The sequence below is a fragment of the Scyliorhinus torazame genome, chromosome 24 (assembly GCF_047496885.1).
Source record: "Scyliorhinus torazame isolate Kashiwa2021f chromosome 24, sScyTor2.1, whole genome shotgun sequence".
Taxonomy (NCBI): Eukaryota; Metazoa; Chordata; class Chondrichthyes; order Carcharhiniformes; family Scyliorhinidae; genus Scyliorhinus; species Scyliorhinus torazame.
This window is the reverse complement of record NC_092730.1, coordinates 41609618-41628428: the sequence shown is the minus strand read 5'-3', so window position 1 is coordinate 41628428 and position 18811 is coordinate 41609618. Positions and strand designations below refer to the sequence as shown.

Genomic DNA, 18811 nt, shown 5'->3' with positions numbered 1-18811 from the left:
ATTTAAAGAAACGTTTACTATCATTCCTAATGTTACTGGCTAGCCTACCTTCATATTTGATCCTCTCTTTCTTTATTTTTCTCTTTGTTATCCTTTGTTTGTTTTTGTAGCCTTCCCAATCTTTTGACTTCCCACTACACTTTGCCACATTATAGGCTTTCTCTTTTGCTTTGATGCATTCCCTAACTTCCTTTGTCAGCCATGGCTGCCTAATCCCGCCCCCCCCCCCCCCCCCCCGATAACCTTTCTTTTCTTTAGGATGAACCTCTGTACTGTGTCCTCAATTACTCCCAGAAACTCCTGTCATTGCTGTTCTACTGTCTTTCCCACGAGGCTCTGCTCCCAGTCGATTTTCGTCAGTTCCTCCCTCATGCCACTGTAGTTAGCTTTTTTTAACTGTAACACCTTTACATGTACATAGATAACTGCAGCTCTGGGCGGGGAGGTTGCAAATGGAGTTTAATGCAGAAAAGTGTAAGGTGATTCATTTTTGAAGGAATAACAGGAAGACAGAGTACTGGGCTAATGGTAAGATTCTTGGCAGTGTGGATGAGCAGAGAGATCTCGGTGTCCATGTACATAGATCACTGAAAGTTGCCACTCAGGTTGAGAGGGTTGTTAAGAAGGCGTACGGTGTGTTAGTTTTTATTGGTAGAGGGATTGAGTTTCGCAGCCATGAGGTCATGTTGCAGCTGAACAAAACTCTGGTGCGGCTGCATTTAGAGTACTGCGTGCAATTCTGGTCACCGCTTTATAGGAAGGATGTGGAAGCATTGGAAAGGGTACAGAGGAGATTTACCAGAATGTTGACTGGTATGGAGGGAGGATCTTATGAGGAAAGGCTGAGGGACTTGAGGCTGTTTTCGTTCGAGAGAAGAAGGTTAAGAGGTGACTTAATTGAGGCATACAAGATGATCAGAGGATTGGATAGGGTGGACAGTGAGAGCCTTTTTCCTCGGATGGTGATATCTAGCACGAGGGGACATAGCTTTAAATTCAGGGGAGATTGATATAAGACAGACGTCAGAGGTAAGTTCTTTACTCAGAGAGTAGTAAGCGTGTGGAATGCCCTGCCTGCAACAGCATTGGACTCGCCAACACTAAGGGTATTCAAATGGTCATTGGACAGACATATGGACGAAACGGGAATAGTGTAAATGGGCTTTAGAGTGGTTTCACAGGTCGGCGCAACATCGAGGGCTGAAGGGCTGTACTGCGCTATAATGTTCTATGTTCTAAATCTCAGCTGCTTTGGCAGCATCTATGGGGAGAGAAAAGAGCTAACGTTTGGAGTCCAGGTGACACTTTGTCAAAGCTGGACACGAAACATTATCCAGTAGTACCACACAGAGGGGCAATATAGATATATAACGATAACCAGTAATACGTCACAAGGGAGCAATAAAGAAATAAAACATTATCGAGGAATAAGTCACAATAGAAACTGAGTGCCCAGCTTCCCCTCTCGGACGGATGCGGACAATCCAACCAGCCAGACTATATACAACAAGGGAAGAAGGATTATTAATTCCTCAACCAGAGTCACTGAAAAGGCTATCCAGTCATTCACTGGGCTTTTACCTGTGGGATAATTCTGTGCGAATTTAAGAAGGAATGTCTTGTGCTGAGATCGCCCCTTCCCCATTGAATGGGAGGCATTTGATCTTCGTGGGTTGAACATTTTGCTGGAGAAATGTAACCTCGTGGAAGAAAAGTCAATATCAGGAGGCGGATTCGGATCCACGCCACCAGAGAAGACTGTGACCTTCGACCGCTCGGCCATCCTGACGCGTTGTGCCAAAAGATATGCTCCGTGCAGAAATCGATTTAAATTCCACCTTCATCGTCATTTCATTTCAAACTGGATGTACCTTTACAATTTTTGAACCCCAGCCAGAGGCCTGTATCTGAGTGCCATCCTATTCCGAGCCGCTGGTGGTTAAGGAGCTTCTCATTGCTGCATTCATCAGTTTGCCCCAATCAACAAGGTCCGAATTGTTAGGTGGATTGGCCATGATAAATTGCCCTTAGTGTCCAAAATTTCCCTTAGTGTTGGGTGGGGTTGCTGGGTTATGGGGATAGGGTGGCGGTGTTGACCTTGGGTAGGGTGCTCTTTCCAAGAGCCGGTGCAGACTCGATGGGCCGAATGGCCTCCTTCTGCACTGTAAATTATATTCTATGAAATTTCCGCTCTACCTGTACCTCACACGAAGGTATTGAGAGTCTAAGATCTAAGCGACGTGAAGGATCCAATAGGAAAGTTGCATCCTGGCGACTGGAATCTCTCTCCACAGCTGATTTCACAGACAAGTAGCCGAAGGCGCCCTCCAGTGTCCAAACAGGAGAAATTCCATTCAGTCGATGCGGCAGCAGACGATTCTGGGAGAAGTCAACTGAGTCACCACGACTGTACTGTGGGTAGCTGAAAAACAGGTGTCAAGGAGTGGATCAGACTGAAAGCAAAACTTTGATACTAATAAAGGTATAGTCAGAAGTACAGCTGGGTGACACCAAACTGTTGGCTTTTCGTATGAGTGAACGTATAAATAGCAGAGAATGGTTTCAATCCATCGACCTCTGGGATATGGGCCCAGCACGCTTCCGCTGCGCCACTCTGCACCTCGTTGAATGCCTCTGGGCTTGGACTTGAGGCAAAGTTTAAAGAAATTAGTAACAGGTTGATCAATATTCCCAGAGAGGTGAAACTGCCGCCACGAACTTCCTTCCATGAAGGTGTTTCCAGTAACTCCCCACTTCCGCATCAGAACTACGTCACAGAAGAAATCACATCCCCCTTTACAGAACAACCATTCAGCACGAAAGTAAAATATCTGAACGATGCTGACCAGAGTCAGTGTGCTCAAACGCGTGTTCTTGGTGAAAGAAAAAATGAGAAAGTGAATAGTTGTGTGGCTACCGCAGGGCAGTAATGTTGTAGCTCCTGGTTTAAGGAGCAGAGGACCGCAGCGGAACCGTGCTGGGCCATTAGCCCTAGTTCGCGGTTGTTCTCTGCTGTATACATTCTCACTCACACCAAAAGTAAACATAACGCACGTTCCTGTTGGCTTTGCAGCAAATACCTATCATCCCGACATTTGTCCCAGGAATGAAGGAGACAGCATTACAACATAGGGAAACACGGAGAAAATGCTGTAAAATCTCAACAGGTTAGGCATATCCTGAGACCTAGGATTTCCCTTGAATGGGAGGTATTAGATCTTCCCAGGTTTGAAAATCTTGCTCGAGAAATGTAACCTCGTGGAACACAAGTCCATATCAGGAGTGGAATTCGAACCCAGAGCACCAGAGTAGGCTTCGACTTTAACACAGCGCCTTTGGCCGCCCAACCATCAGAACACGTTGCGATAGAAGATACAAATCGATTTAAATTATATCTTCAACGCCATTTCATTTCAAGTTAGATCTGCTTTTCCCATTTATTTATTTTTAAAATAAATTTAGAGCACCTAATTCATTTTTTCCAACTAAGCGGCAATTTAGCGTGTTCAATCCACCTACTTGGCACATCTTTGGGTGATAGAACATAGAAAATAGAACATAGAACAATACAGCGCAGTACAGGCCCTTCGGCCCACGATGTTGCACCGAAACAAAAGCCATCTAACCTACACTATACCATTATCATCCATATGTTTATCCAATAAATTTTTTAATGCCCTCAATGTTGGCGAGTTCACCACTGTAGCTGGTAGGGCATTCCACGGCCTCACTACTCTTTGCGTAAAGAACCTACCTCTGTCCTATATCTATTACCCCTCAGTTTAAAGTTATGTCCCCTCGTGCCAGCCATTTCCATCCGCGGGAGAAGGCTCTCACTGTCCACCCTATCCAACCCCCTGATCATTTTGTATGCCTCTATTAAGTCTCCTCTTAACCTTCTTCTCTCCAACGAAAACAACCTCAAGTCCATCAGCCTTTCCTCATAAGATTTTCCCTCCATACCAGGCAACATCCTGGTAAATCTCCTCTGCACCCGCTCCAAAGCCTCCACGTCCTTCCTATAATGCGGTGACCAGAACTGTACGCAATACTCCAAATGCCAACACACCAACACGGGGCGAATGTGTAAACTCTACGCGGACAACTACCCAGAACAGGATCGAACTTGGGACCTCGGCGCAGTGACGCTTTTCCTATTTCTCAACCCCCGCCAGAGTCCTGTATCTGAGTGCCACCCTTCTCCAAGCCGCAAGGCATAAAGGAGCTGCTCAAAGCTGCATTGGTCAGTTTTCACCAATCAGCAAGGAGCGAATTCACACTCTACCTGTTCCTCACACCAAGGTATTGAGAGTCTAAGATCTGAGCGACGTGACGCATCCAAATGGAGCGTTGCAACCTGGCGACTGAAATCTCTCTCCACAGCTGCTTCCGGTGCTACTTTCACATACTAGTAGCCGAAGAACCCCTCCAGTGTCCAAACAGGAGGGAGTTCATCCAGTAGAATCGTCAGAAGAGAATTATGGGAGAAGTCAATCCGATCACCTCGACTGCACTGTGGGTAGCCGAAGAACTGGTGGCAATGAGCGGTTAAGCCCCAAACACGTCTGCCTCCATTCCTCCCTTGAATCCAACTCGATGCAATCTGGCCTGACAAACTGGAAAGGATTGTCACATCAGTGATTGCAGAACGATCGTGGAAAACTGAATTCCACTTCCGAAAAATGTGTGGATGAAAAATCGAAGAGAACGGGATTCGAACCCACGTGTACACAGCACAAAAGATAAACAGTCCATCGCTTTAATCACTCAGCCACTTCGTCCCACAGGTTCAGACGCCAATACGTCTCAATTTGTTTTGCATCCATGAACTGATGGAAATTATCTGCCTCGTTCGTTTCAAACTGGTGTTCAACGATGGAAATGAAGCGATGGTGGTATAGTGGTGAGCACAGTTGCCTTCCAAGCAGTTGATTCGGGGTCGTTTCCCGGCCATCGCAGTAATTGCTAGCGCGGATGTCTTGACATCGTGAGTTTCAAACTGAGAAAAACTGGTCAACAGTTTCTCACTTGAATGTATGTGTAATTATCTAACTGAGGTGTATCAGATGCCAAAAGGTCCGGAAAGGTAGACATGGAGCTGATGCCTCCTCTTGTGGCGCATTCTAAAACGAGAGGTCATGACCTTAGAATAAAAGATCGCAAATTAAAAAAGAGTGGAGGTAAAACTACTTCTCGCAAAGGGTGTGAGTCTGTGGAATTCGGTACCCCAGAGTGTGTTGGATGCAGGGAGACTGAGTAAATTTCATGAGGTGTTAGAGAGATTTTTATTGGTGAGGAGTTGAAGGGTTGTGGAGAACGGGCCAGACGGTGGAGTTGAGGCCAGGATGGGATCAGCCAAGATCACATGAAATGTATTAGGCTCACGAAGCTAAATTGCCGACTCCAGCTCCGAAGTCTTGTTTTCCAGAGAGGATGTGTTCTGGCGAAAGCGCAATCGACCTCTTCATCTGAAACATTGTCGGTAGCAGATGAGGAACATATCAGCACGATAGAATGGCGGGGCAGACTCGATGTGTCTAATGGCTTAATTCTGCTCCTGATATTTTATGAACGTAACTTTTGCGCGACTTCGTGAGTTTCAAACTGAGGGGAAGAAACAGTTTCCAAATCAGAATTTATGCGCAATTAGAGCAGTGAGTTAAATAAGTAACTTTCTCACCTATTTGTAATGTGATTTCAACATGAATAGTGTTCGACTATTAACCACCCCCAAGCCCTTAAACAAAAGCTAAACATCACAGCATTTTTACTTTATGCTCGTGACATGGACCAAACAGAGACACAGCAGACACGTTTCAGCCGAGGATGGGATTCGAACCCACGTGCGCAGAGCGTAAAGGATTATTGTGCAGCCCCTTAACCACGTGGTACAACTACTTTACTTCATGAAACATTAATGTCCGATCTTCTCACAGACAAGCAGCCGACGCACTCCTCCAGTGGACAAATAGAATGAAATTAATCCAGGAGAGGTAGCAGAATGTAATTGTGGGAGAAGTCAACCCGGTCACCTCGACGAGACTGTGGGTAGCCGAAGAAGAACTGGTGTCAATGAGCTGTTCAGCCCCAAACACGTCTGCCTCCGTTCCTCCCTCCTCTAACCCAACTGGATGCATTCTGGCCTGACAACCTGTAATAGACTGTCACATCAGTGATTGTGGATCCACCTTGGAAAAATGAGTCACATTTCGCGGAAACAGTGGATACAATTTCGAGGAGTATGGGATTCGAACCCACGTGTGCAGAGCACAATAGATTATCAGTCGATCACCTTTACCGCGGCCCACAAGCGCGCAAGTTAATGTGTCTTCACTCGTTTTGCATCCATGAACAGATGGAAAGTATCGGCCTCCATCTATTCCACCTGGTGTTCAAATTTGGAAATGCAGCGATGGTGGTGCAGTGGTCAGCACAGCTTTCTTCCAAGCAGTTGTACCGGGTTCGGATTCCGGCCATCGCAGTAATAGTTGTATCGGATGATTTTGCGCGACACCATGAGTTTCAAACTGAGGAAGACTGGCCATAGTCTCACTCAGAATCTATGCGCAATTATCTAATTGAGGTGTATAAGATGCCAAAAGGTATGGATAAAGTAGACGGGGGGCTGATGCTTCCTCTTATGGGGCATTCTAAAACGAGAGGTCATAGTTTTAGAATAAGAGATTGCAAACTTAAAAAAGATTTGAGGAAAAACTACTTCTCCCAAAGGGTTGTGATTCTGTGGAATTCGCTACCCCAGGGTGCGTTGCATACAGGGAGAGAGAGTAAAGTTAAGGAGGGGTTAGAGAGATGTTTATTGGTAATGAGTTGATGGGTTATGGAGAACGGGCAGGATGGTGGAGTTGAGGCCAGGATGGCATAAGCCAGGATCACATGGAAGGTGTTAGGCTCAGTAGGCTAAATTGCCTACTCCCGCTCCGAAGACGTGTGTTCTCGGGAGGAGGTGCTCTGGCTGATATTGCAATCGACCACTGTAACTTTGTAGGTAGCAGATGAGGAACAACTCAGCCATGATAGAATGGCGTGCAGACTCGATCGGTCTAATGGCTTAATTCTGCTCCTATACCTTATGAACTTATCTTTTGAGCGACTTTGTGAGTTTCAAATTGAGGGCAGGGAGTGAAATAAGTAACTTTCTCACCTTTTTATAACGTGGTATCAACATGGACAGTGTTGGACGAATTCACCACCCTCCAAGCCCTTGAACAAATGCTAAAAATCACAGCATTTTTACTTTTTGCTCATGAAGTGGACCAAACAGAGACACAACAGACACATTACAGACGAGGATGGGATTTCATTCCACGTGTGTAGAGTACAATGGATTATTGTGCATCTCATTAACCACATGATACAACTCCTTTACTTTATTGAATTTTAATACGCGATCTTCTTACAGGCAAGTAGCTAAAGAACCCCTCCCGTCTACAAACAGGAGGAGGTTCATCCTGGAGAGCTGGCTGAAGAGAATTAGTGGAGAAGTCATCCCGGTAACCTCAACTGTACTGTGGGTAGCCGAAGAACTGGTGTCAAGGAGCGGTTCCACTGACAACGTATCCACAGGCACATATAGTGACGAAGACTGTCAGTTTCAGATTGTCTCTTTCACTCTCACTATTACCTGAGAGTGACAGGAATCCCCCATTTACAAACGGGACCAGAGAAGGGCAGAGCGAATGCACCTCACTCCCACATACAACATGTTGACGGATTCAACACAACCAAAATATAAGAAAAGATCATCACCAAATATTATGTTCTCATAAATCCCGCCGTCCCAAGTTCAATATAATATAAACAATTGTTATCAGTTGTGTGTCACTCTGACCTGCGAACTTCGTTCCACCAGAGTGTGCTGACATCTATTGGCCACGACACAGAACCGCAACAGAGCGGGGGAGATTCACATGAACTGTCGGTGTTGCAGAAACAGGTCAACATGAAGAACCGGTGATAGAATGTGATCGGCAGGACTGAGAGGTGTTAGAAGTAAGTAAAAGTTAAACAATCTATATTCATGTATTTCCCAATGGAGGTGGTAGAATTTGGAAGTGTTTATCTTGAGGATCAATTAAGACGAATAGCAGAAATGTTTTTAAGTGAAATCTGGACGAGTACAGGAGTGAGAATGGATTTCAGAGACAAACAAATAATGTTGCATGAAGTAGTCCATAGAATCCACCAATTCTATAGTCTGGGTGTAGGATCTCCTGGAGCACTGTAACAATTAGAGAAGTTTCTGTTTTCAATTATGAGCATTATGGAGAGGACGAATAACAATTTGCAGTATTTTCAGACACTGACAGATACTGACAGCAACAGAGACTGACAGAAAGTAACAATCTGACAGGTAAATCACACTCACAGATAAGAACTGAGACTGACAGATACAATCAGACACTTACAGACAGTAACCCACACTGACAGATACAATTGTACATTCACACACAGTATCAAACACTGAAAGATACAATCACAACTCACATACACTGAAATACACTGATAGCTACAATCACACACAAACAGGCATTAACAGATACTGACAGTTACAATCACAACTCACAGACATTTACACACGCTGATACATCTAATCAGCGTGTGTCTGTTTAGCACAGGGCTAAATCGCTGGCTTTGAAAGCACACCAAGGCAGGCCAGCAGCACAGTTCAATTCACGTGACAGCCTCCCCGGACAGGCGCCGGAATGTGGCGACTAGGGGCTTTTCACAGCAACTTCATTTGAAGCTTACTTGTGACAATACGCGATTTTCATTTCATTTCATTTTCATACACTCACAGTCACAGACACTGACTGATACAATCGCACACTTACAGACAGTGACAGGCACTGATACACTCGCCCAGAACCCTCCTCTGCCGCCTCCACTGGGTGAAATTCCTCCTGTTTGTCCACTGGAGGTGTTTCTCGGCTACGTGCCTGCGAAAGCAGCCCCGGAAGCAGCGGGGGAGAGAGATTCCAGTCGCCAGGATGCAATTCTCCAATTGGATACTTCACGTTGCTCAGAACTTACACGCTCGTTTAGAGAATCATAGAATGGTTAAAGATCAGCGTGAGTCCATTCCGCCCACCGTGTCCATGTCAGTCGCCTGGAGCTGGCGTGTAGTCCTGTGATGAAGACAGAAAATGCTGTAAAATCTCAACAGGCCTGGCAGCAGATGTGGGGAGGGAAACAGAGAATGGGAAGGAGGGTCAGACTGGATTCGGAACTGTAACTCTCTGTCTCCCTCCACAGGTGTTGCCCGGCCATCCGAGTTATCCACCATTTTCCATTGCTGTTTCAGGATTTTATGAAGAATCGCCATAGCGGCATTGCCCTTGTGCTCGGCGCTTCTAATTATAAAAACTGGTCCCGTATGTCTATTGTTCTGTTCGCAGTGGAGGACAACGAACCAGAAAGAACCAAATTGACGCAATGATCCCGATAAGAAAAGCAAGGGACAAAGAAGACTTTCTTTTGATTTTACTTTCACAACCAAACCAAATTCAGCGGGAATTAAGAAGTCCATTGAGTTGCTCAAATAAACTTTGCTTGGGACGTAATGGTAAGGTGGTTTCAGCGGTACGTTGAGCGCACCTGGTTCGTTGGTCTAGGGGTATGATTCTCGCTTGGGGCCTTCTGCTGCAATAAAATGCTAGAGGTCACGTGTTCAAATCCTGGACGATCCTTGCAAAGCACTTTTTAATATCTGTGCGATCGATATGGTGCCATTGACTGAACGAGGGAGCAGTTTGGAGAAAAAGGAGGGTGGGAGCGAGGGTCATGTTTGGGGTTTAACCGCTCTTTGACACCAGTTCTTTGGCTGCCCACAGTGCAGTCGAGCTGACACAGTTGACCACTCCCAGAACCCTCCTCTACCGCCTCCACTGGATTTATTTCCTCCTGTTTGTCCACTGGAGGGATTCTTCTGCGAAGTATCTGTGAAGGCTGCACCGTAAACAGCGGGGGAGAGAGATTCCAATCGCCAGGATGCAACTCTCCAATTGGATACTTCACGTTGCTCACACTCGTTTAGAGAATCATTAAATGGTAACAGATCAGGGTGAGTCCATTCCGCCCAACGTGTCCATGACAATCGCCTAGAGCTGGCGTATAGTACCGTGATACAAACAAAAAATGCTGGAAAATCCCAACATGCCTGGCAGCAGCTGTGTTGAGCGAAACAGAGAATGGGAAGCAGGGTCATTCTGAATTCAGAATGGTAACTCTCTTCCTCTCTCCACAGATGTTACCATACCAGACGATTTGTCCAGCAATTTCTATTTGTCTTTCAGGATTTTATGGAGAATCTCCATAGCGGCATTGCCCTTGTGCCCGGCGCTTATATTTACAAAGACTTGTCCCTTCTGTCTATTGTTCTGTTCCCCGTGGAGGCCAACAAACCAGAAAAAAACAAATTTACCCAATAATCTAAATAAGGAAAGCAAGGGGCAAAAGGGAGTTCCTTTTGATTTTACTTTAACAACCAAACCAAATTCAACAGAATTAAGTCCGTTGAGTTGATAAAATAAGCTTTGCTTGGGAGGTAATGGTAAGATGGTTTCAGCGGAATACTGATCTCCGGCTTGTTCGTTGATCTAGGAGTATGATTCTCGCTTAGCGTCTTCTGATCGGCAAAATGCGATTGGTCCCGGGTTCAAACCCCCGCCGAGCCCTGCAAGGACTTTATAACATCTGTTCGATCGATATGGTCCCATTGACTGAACTCGGGAGCAGTTTGGAGGAAAAGGAGGGAGGGGCGAAGGTCATGTTTGGAGCTTAACCGCTCCTTGACATCAGTTCTTCGGCTGTCCACAGTACAGTCGAGGTGACTCAGTTGACCTCTTCCACAATCCTTCTCTGTCGCCTCCACTGGATGAATTCCCTTCTGTTTTGTCCACTGGAGGTGTTCTTCGGCTACATGTCTGTGAAAGTAGCACCGGTAGCAGCTGTGGAGGGAGATTACATACGCCAGGGTGTAACTCTCCAATTGGATACTTCCCGTTGCTAACTCTTGTTTAGAGAATCAAAAAATGGTTACAGATCAGGATGAGTCCATTCCGCCCACCGTGCCCATGACAGCCGCCTAGAGCTGGCGTGTAATCCCGTGATAAAAACAGAAAATGCTGAAAATCCTTAACAGGCCTGGCAGCAGCTATGGAGATGGAAACAGAGAATGGGAGGGAGTGTCGTACTGGATTCGGAACTGTAACTGTCTTTCTCTCTCCACAGATGTTGCCATACCAGTCAAGATATCCAACATTTTCTATTTCTCTTTCAGGATTTTATGAAGAATCTGCATAGCGGCATTGCCCTTGTGCTCGACTCTTCTATTTGTAAAGACTGCTCACTTATGTCTATTGTTCTGTTCGCAGTGGACGCCACCAAACCAGAAAGAACCAAATTGACCCAGTGATCCCGATATAAAACCAAGGGACAAAAAGTCTTTCTTTTGATTTTACATCAGCAAGGAAACAAAATTTAACAGGAATTAAGAAGCACATTGACTTGATAAAATAAGCTTTGCTTCGGAGGAAATGGTAAATTGTTTCAGTGGAATGCACAAAGCGATTTAAATTCTATATTCATCGTCATTTCATTTCAAACTTGATGTGCTTTTACTATTTTTGAACCCTGTATCTGAGTGCCAGAGTCACAGATCTGATTATCCAGTCAGTAACTGATCTTTTCCTGTTGGGTTTTGCTGTGCCAATTTAAGCAGGATTCTCACGTCCTGAGGCCGCCTCTTCCCCGGTGAATGGGATGCATTGGATCTTCCTGGGGTGAACATTTTGCTGGAGAAATGTAACCTCGTGGAGGAAAAGTTAATATCAGCAGTGGGATTCGGACCCATGCCTCCAGAGGAGACTGTGACCTTAACGCAGTGACTTCGAACGCTCGACCATCCTGACGCGCTGTCGCAAAAGATATGCTGCGTGCAAAAATCGATTACAATTCTATCTTCGTCGTCATTTAATTTCAAGTTAGAAACAAGTAGCAGGTGGAAGGTACTGAGGGAGATAGTAAATGGGTGACCAAAAGACAGAGCAAGAGTAGGAAGGCAGTGCAGGTGTCCTCTGCGGTCATCTCCCTGCAAAACAGATATACCGCATTGGATACTGTTGAGGGAGATGGCTCACCAGGGGAAGGCAGCAGCAGCCAGGTTCATGGCACCGTGGCTGGCTCTGCTGCGCAGCTGGGCAGGAAGAAGAATGGCAGGGCTATAGTGATAGGGGACTCAATTGTAAGGGGAATAGACAGGCGGTTCTGCGGACGCAATCCAGACTCCAGGATGGTATGTTGCTTCCCTGGTGCAAGGGTCAAGGATGTCTCGGAGCGGCTGCAGGACATTCTGGAGGGGGGGGGGGTGAGGGTGAACAGCCAGCTGTCGTGGTGCACATATGCACCAACGATATAGGTAAAAAACGGGACGAGGTCCTACAAGCTGAATTTAGGGAGCTAGGAGGAAAACTAAAAAGTAGGACCTCAAAGGTAGTAATCTCAGGATTGCTACCAGTGCCACGAGCTAGTCAGAGTAGGAGTGTCAGGATAGAGAGGATGAATACGTGGCTCGAGAGATGGTGCAAGAGGGAGGGATTCAAATTCCTGGGACATTGGAACCGGTTCTGGGGGAGGTGGGACCAGTACAAACCGGACGGTCTGCACCTGGGCAGGACTGGAACTGATGCCCTAGGGGGGGGGGGGTGTTTGCTAGAGCTGTTGGGGAGAGTTTAAACTTATGTGGCAGGGGGATGGGAACCGATGCAGGAAGTTGGAAGGTTGTAAAACAGGGACAGAAATAAAAGGCAGTAATGGGGAAAGTGTAAGGCAGAGAAGCCATAGTCAAAAATCAAAAAGGGCGACAGTACAAGGTACAGTGACTGAGGGGGAGCTCAGTGAATAGGACCACGAATAATAAAAGAAATAAAACGGGAAGTGAAAACATTAATGTTAAGCGACGCGGCAGGTTGTTACAGGAAGATATGGGTTCGATGACAAGGAAAATTAGGAGAAAGGTTAAGAGGAAATATAACTTAGGAGAGGTTACTGATCGAGGTGTTAAGATTCAGAACAGAGGTAAAAAAGCCAACATAAGTGTACTTTACCTGAATGCTCGTATTATTCAGAATAAGGTAAATGAGTTGATGGCGCAAATCGTCGTGAATGACTATGATTTAGTGGCCATTACTGAAACATGGTTAAAGGATGGTCACGACTGGGAGTTAAATATCCGAGGGTATCAAACCTTTCGGAAGGACAGAGTGGATGGTAAGGGAGGTGGTGTAGCTCTGTTATTTAAGGATGACATCCGGGCAACAGTAAGGGGTGACACCGGTGCTATGGAGGATAAGGTTGAATCCATTTGGGTGGAAATCAGGAATAGTAAGGCGAAAAAGTCACTGATAGGAGTAATCTATAGGCCACCAAATAGTAACATTATGGTGGGGCAGGCAATAAACAATGAAATAGCAGATGCATGTAGAAATGGTACAGCAGTTATCATGGGGGATTTTAATCTACATGTTGATTGGTTTAACCAGGTCAGTCAAGGCAGCCTTGAGGAGGAGTTTATAGAATGTATCCGCGATAGTTTCCTAGGTGGAACCTACGAGGGAACAAGCGGTCCCAGATCTGGTCCTGTGTAATGAGACAGGATTGATTCAGGATCTCATAGTTAGGGAACCTTTCGGAAGGAGCGATCACAATATGATGGAATTTAAAACACAGATGGAGGGTGAGAAGGTACAATCAAGCACTAGTGTTTTGCGCTTAAACAAAGGAGATTACAATGGGATGAGAGAAGAACTAGCTAAGATAGACTGGGAGCAAATATTTTATTGTGAAACAGTTGAGAAACAGTGGAGAACCTTCCAAGTGATTTTTCACAGTGCTCAGCAAAGGTAGATACCAACAAAAAGGAAGGGCGGTAAAAAGAGGGAAAATCGACCGTCGATATCTAAGGGAATAAGGGAGAGTATCAAATTGAAGGATAAAACATACAAAGTAGCAAAGATCAGTGGGAGACTAGAGGACTGGGAAATCTTTAGGGGGCAACTGAAAGCTACTAAAAAAAGCTATAAAGAAGAGTAAGATAGATTATGAGAGTAAACTTGCTCAGAATATAAAAACAGATAGTAAAGGTTTCGACAAATACATAAAACAAAAAAGAGTGGCTAAGGTAAATATTTGTCCTTTAGAGGATGAGAAGGGAGATTTAGTAATGGGAGATGAGGAAATGGCTGAGGAACTGAACAGGTTTTTTGGGTCGGTCTTCACAGTGGAAGACACAAATAACATGCCAGTGACTGATGGAAATGAGGCTATGACAGGTGAGGACCTTGAGAGGATTGTTATCACCAAGGAGGTAGTGATGGGCAAGCTCATGGGGCTAAAGGTAGACAAGTCTCCTGGACCTGATGGAATGCATCCCAGAGTGCTAAAACGGATGGCTAGGGAAATTGCAAATGCACTAGTGATAATTTACCAAAATTATCTGGGGCCGTCCCGGCGGATTGGAAATTAGCAAACGTGACACCACTGTTTAAAAAAGGAGGTAGGCAGAAAGCGGGTAATTATAGGCCAGTGAGCTTAACTTCGGTAGTAGGGAAGATGCTGGTATCTATCATCAAGGAAGACATAGCGAGGCATCTGGATGGAAATTGTCCCACTGGACAGACGCAGCATGGGTTCATAAAGGGCAGGTCGCGCCTAACTAATTTAGTGGAATATTTTGAGGACATTAACAGTGCGGTAGATAACGGGGAGCCAATGGATGTGGTATATCTGGTATATCTGGATTTCCAGAAAGCCTTTGACAAGGTGCCACACAAAAGGTTGTTGCATCAGATAAAGATGCATGGCATTAAGGGGAAAGTAGTAGCATGGATAGAGGATTGGTTAATTAATAGAAAGCAAAGAGTGGGGATTAATGGGTGTTTCTCTGGTTGGCAATCAGTAGCTAGTGGTGTCCCTCAGTGATCAGTGTTGGGCCCACAACTGTTCACAATTTACATCGATGATTTGGAGTTGGGGACCAAGGGCAATGTGTCCAAGTTTGCATACGACACTAAGATAAGTGGTAAAGCAAAAAGTGCAGAGGATATTGGAAGTCTGCAGAGGGATTTGGATAGGCTAAGTGAATGGGCTAGGGTCTGGCAGATGGAATACAATGTTGACAAATGTGAGGTTATCCATTTTGGTAGGAATAACAGCAAAAGAGATTATTATTTATATGATAAAATATTAAAACATGCTGCTGTGCAGAGAGACCTGGGTGTTCTAGTGCATGAGTCTCAAAAAGTTGGTTTTCAGGTGCAACAGGTGATTAAGAAGGCAAATGGAATTTTGTCCTTCATTGCTAGAGGGATGGAGTTTAAGACTGGGGAGGTTCTGCTGCAATTGTATAAGGTGTTAGTGAGGCCACACCTAGAGTATTGTGTTCAGTTTTGGTCTCCTTGCTTGAGAAAGGACGTACTGGCACTGGAGGGTGTGCAGAGGAGATTCACTAGGTTAATCCCAGAGCTGAAGGGGTTGGATTACGAGGAGAGGTTGAGTAGACTGGGACTGTACTCATTGGAATTTAGAAGGATGAGGGGGGGGGGATCTTATAGAAACATATGAGATTATGAAGGGAATAGAAAGGATAGATGCGGGCAGGTTGTTTCCACTGGCGGGTGAAAACAGAACTAGGGGGCATAGCCTCAAAATAAGGGGAAGTAGATTTAGGACTGAGTTTAGAAGGAACGTCTTCACCCAAAGCGTTGTGAATCTATGGAATTCCTTGCCCAGTGAAGCAGTAGAGGCTCCTTCATTAAATGTTTTTAAGATAAGGATAGATAGTTTTTTGAAGAATAAAGGGATTAAGGGTTATGGTGTTCGGGCCGGAAAGTGGAGCTGAGTCCACAAAAGATCAGCCATGATCTCATTGAATGGTGGAGCAGGCTCGAGGGGCCAGATGGCCTACTCCTGCTCCTAGTTCTTATATTATCCAGTTATGAACTGGGCTTCTCCCTGTGAGGTCTTGCTGTGCGAATGTAAGCAGGAATTTCATTCCCTGACCCATTGAATCTTCCTGGGGTTGCACATTTTGCTGGAGAAACGTAACCACGTGGAGGAAACGTTAATGTCAGAAGTAGGATTCGAACCCACCCCTCCAGAGGAGACTGCAACCTTAACGCAGCGCCTTCGACCGCTAGGCCATCCTGACGCGCTGTAACCAAAGATATGCTCCATCGGCGAATCGATTTAAATTCAATTTTCATCTTCATTTCATTTCAAACTAGATGTGGTTTTACTATTTTTGAACGCCAGCCAGACTCTTGTATCTGAGTGCGATCGTTCTCCAACACGCTGTGTGTTAAGGAGCTCTCATTTCTGCATTGATCAGTTTGCTCTTTTCAACAAAGTCCGTACTGCCGCCTACCTGTTCCTCACACGAAGGTATTACGAGTCTAAGATCTGAGCGGCGTGATGGATCCAATTATACAGTTGCATCTTGGCGACTGGAATCTCTCTGCACAGCTGCTTCTGGTGCTGCTTTCACAGGCTAGTAGCCTAATAGCCCCTCCAGTGTCCAAACACGAGGATGTTCATGCTGTAAAGGCGGCAGAAGAACATTCTGGGAGAAGCCAACTTATTCACATCCGCCAATACAACATGCCAGACTATTTACAACAAGGGAAGTGGAAATTTACGCGGAGTCCTGGGATCATTATTAATTCCTGATCCAGAGTTACTGAGCAGATCATGCCGTCATGAACTTGGCTTCTGCCTGTGGGAACTTGCTGTGCGAATTTAAGCACGAATCTCACGTCCCGAGGCCACCGCTTCCCCTTTGAATGGGAGGTATTGGATCTTCCTGGGCCTGAACATTTTGCTGGAGAAATGTAAGCACGTGGAAGAAAAGTTAATGTCAGAGGTGGCATTCGAACCCTCGCCTCCAGCAAGACAGTTCGGCCATCCTGACGAGCTGGGTGAAATGTTATGCTCCGTGCACAAATCGACATAGACATAGAACATACAGTGCTGTAGGAGGCCATTCGGCCCATCGAGTCTGCACCGACCCACCTAAGCCCTCAATTCCACCCTATCACCCTCATCCCGCAACCGGATAATCTTTCCTACCTTTGTGGACACGAAGGGCAATTTTGCATGGCCAATTCACCTAGCCTGCACGTCTATGGGCTGGAGGAGGAAACCGGAGCACCCGGGGTGAAATTCACGCAGACACAGGGAGAACATGCAGACTCCGCACAGACAGTGACCGAAGCCGGGAATCGAAACTGGAACCCTGGTGCTGTGAAGCAACTGTGCTAACCACGATGCTACCTTGCTGTCCAAAATTTCGAAATAAATTTCTTCTGCGATGGCCGAGAATCGAACACAGGTCAACTGCTTGGAAGGAAACTGTGCTCACCACTGTACCACCATCGCTCACAGACCCGCTTTGAATTATATCTTCATTCGCATTTTCTTTCTAATCAGTTGTGCTTTTCCTATTTTTTGAACACCAGCCATAATCCTGAATCTGAGTACCGTCCTTCTCCAAGCCGCTGGGGGCTAAGGAGCTTCGCATTGATGCATTGATCAGTTTGCTGCAATCAACAAAGACCGAACTCCCGCCGACCTGTTCCTCACACGACGGTATTGAGAGTCTAAGATCTGAGCGGCGTGAAGGATCCAATTATACAGTTGCATCCTTGCGACTGGAAACTCTCTCCACAGCTGATTCTGGTGCTGCTTTCACAAACAAGTAGCCAAAGAACCCTTCAGTGTCAAAACAGGAGGTCCCTCATGCTGTAAAGGCGGCAGAAGAACTTTCTGGAAGAAGCCAACTGATTCACGTCCGACAATCCAACCAGCCAGACTATTTACAACAAGGGAAGTGGAAATTTACCCGGAGTCCTGAGGACAGTATTAATTCGTCAACCAGAGTCACTGAGCAGATCATCCCGTCATGAACTGGGCTTCTGACAGTGGGGTCTTGCTGTGCGAATTTAAGTGCGAATCTCACGTGCCGAGGCCACCGCTTCCCCATTGAATGGGAGGTATTAGATCTTCCTGGGGTTGAACATTTATTGGAGAAATGTAACCTCGTGGAAAAAATGGCAATGTCCGAAGTAGGATTCGAACCCACGCCTTCCAGAGGACACTGCGATCTTAACGCAGCGCCTTCGACCGCTCGGCCAGCCTGACGAGCTGGCGACAACGTTATGCTACGTGCACAAATAGACATAGACAGAGAACATACAGAGCAGAAGGAGTCCAGTCGGCCCATCGAGTCTGCACCGACCCACTTAAGACGTCAATTCCATCCTATCACACTCACCCCACAATCCAATAAACCTTCCTACTTTTTTGGACACTAAGGGCAATTACGCATGACCAGTTCCCCGAGCCAGCGCGTCTTCATGCTGTGGGAGGAATCCGGAGCACCCGGGGTGAAATTCACGCAGACATGGGGAGAACGTGCAGACTCCGCACAGACAGTGACCCAAGCCGGGAATCGAACCTGGAACCCTGGAGCTGTGAAACAACTGTGCTAACCACAGCGCTAGCTTGCTGCCGAAAATTTCGAAATAAGTTTTTTCTGCGATGGCCGGGCATCGAACCTAGATGAAATGCTTGGAAGGCAGCTATGCTCACCACTATCCCACCATCGCTCACTGAAGAACTTTAAATTCTATCTTCATTGTCATTTCATTTCTAATCAGTTGTGCTTTTCCTATTTTTGAACACCAGCCAGAGTCCTGCATCTGAGTGCCGTCCTTCTCCAAGCCGCTGGGGGTTAAGG

The 18811-nt window shown here is 46.0% G+C and overlaps 1 non-coding gene across 1 annotated transcript; it reads right to left on the bottom strand.

The window, feature by feature from the left end:
* Nucleotides 1-16142: 16142 nt before the first annotated feature.
* On the bottom strand, nt 16143-16225 carry trnal-aag (transfer RNA leucine (anticodon AAG)). The gene has a single exon. It is a non-coding gene; the product is annotated as a tRNA-Leu (tRNA).
* Nucleotides 16226-18811: the final 2586 nt, after the last annotated feature.